The sequence below is a fragment of the Haliaeetus leucocephalus genome, unplaced genomic scaffold (genome assembly GCF_000737465.1).
Source record: "Haliaeetus leucocephalus isolate CR32 unplaced genomic scaffold, Haliaeetus_leucocephalus-4.0 Scaffold262, whole genome shotgun sequence".
NCBI classification, from domain to species: domain Eukaryota; kingdom Metazoa; phylum Chordata; class Aves; order Accipitriformes; family Accipitridae; genus Haliaeetus; species Haliaeetus leucocephalus.
The window spans coordinates 5,918,948-5,919,811 of NW_010972698.1; the positions used below are offsets into that span (position 1 = coordinate 5,918,948).

General features: G+C 72.9%; 1 protein-coding gene across 3 annotated transcripts in view; it reads left to right on the plus strand.

The window, feature by feature from the left end:
* Positions 1 to 154: 154 nt before the first annotated feature.
* The window catches only part of STAG2 (stromal antigen 2), an 82,050-nt gene continuing 81,340 nt past the window's right edge, over positions 155 to 864 (plus strand). For 2 of the 3 annotated variants that reach the window (XM_010568982.1, XM_010568981.1), the window contains exon 1: positions 155 to 372. The gene's annotated coding sequence lies outside the window, so the exon portion shown is untranslated. The remainder of the gene's footprint in view (positions 373 to 864) is intronic. The other variant, XM_010568978.1, reaches the window with a different exon arrangement.

Sequence of the window (864 nt, forward strand, 5' to 3'; positions counted from 1 at the left end):
AAGCGGGCGGCGGGCGCATGCGCGCCACCTTGTTTACCCCGCTCGGCGCTGCCCTGCCGCGGCCGGCCGGCAGGTGTCGCCCCACGCCCAGGAGAGCGGGCCTCGCTCGGTGGCCGCCAGGTGGCGCCTGCGCCCTCCATTCGCTCGCGAGCCGCCGAGCAGCGAACACCCCAAACAATCCCCAGCGCCGCCGCCAAATTAAATAACCTGCCCGCGCCCCGCGCCCTCCCCAAACCCCCCCCCCCTTCTCGGCGGCCAAGTCTCCGGGCCGAGCCGGGCCGGGCCGGGCGCGCAACCGGCAGCCGGGCCGGGGATATAGGAGCGGAGCTACGAGCCTGGGCCTCCTCGCTGCCTACGCCGACACTGGGCAAGGTAAGTTAGAAAATGGCGGCGAAGCTTCTGGAAGTTTGGAGGGGGGACTCGGGATCGCGGTGCGTGGTTGCGGAGAGAGGCCGGGACGGGGACCGCGGTCCCCGGGGCCTGCGAGGACGGCGCGGGGCGCTAGGCCGGCTGGCCACAGGGACTCCGCGCAGCCAAGATGGAGGACGGCGGGGCCGAGCCGCGAAAACACTCCAGCCCCCCGCTTCCCCACCCCCCCCCCCTTTTCAAACCCGCCTCGGCGGGAACGGGGGGGGGACGTGAGCGGGAGCGCGAGTGAGAGAGCGGGAGGGCGCCGAAAGCGGCCCCCGCTGCCCGCCCGGAGCCCCGTTCCTCCTCCCCAGAGCCGGCCGCGGGCAGGCTGGGCCCAGCGCTCGGCGAGCTAAAATGGAGAACCACCTTCTCCTCCTCCTCCTCCCCCCTTCTCCCGAGCCGAGCAGGGGCTGCTGGCAAGATGGAGGACTCGGGCATTGTGTGTGTGTGTGG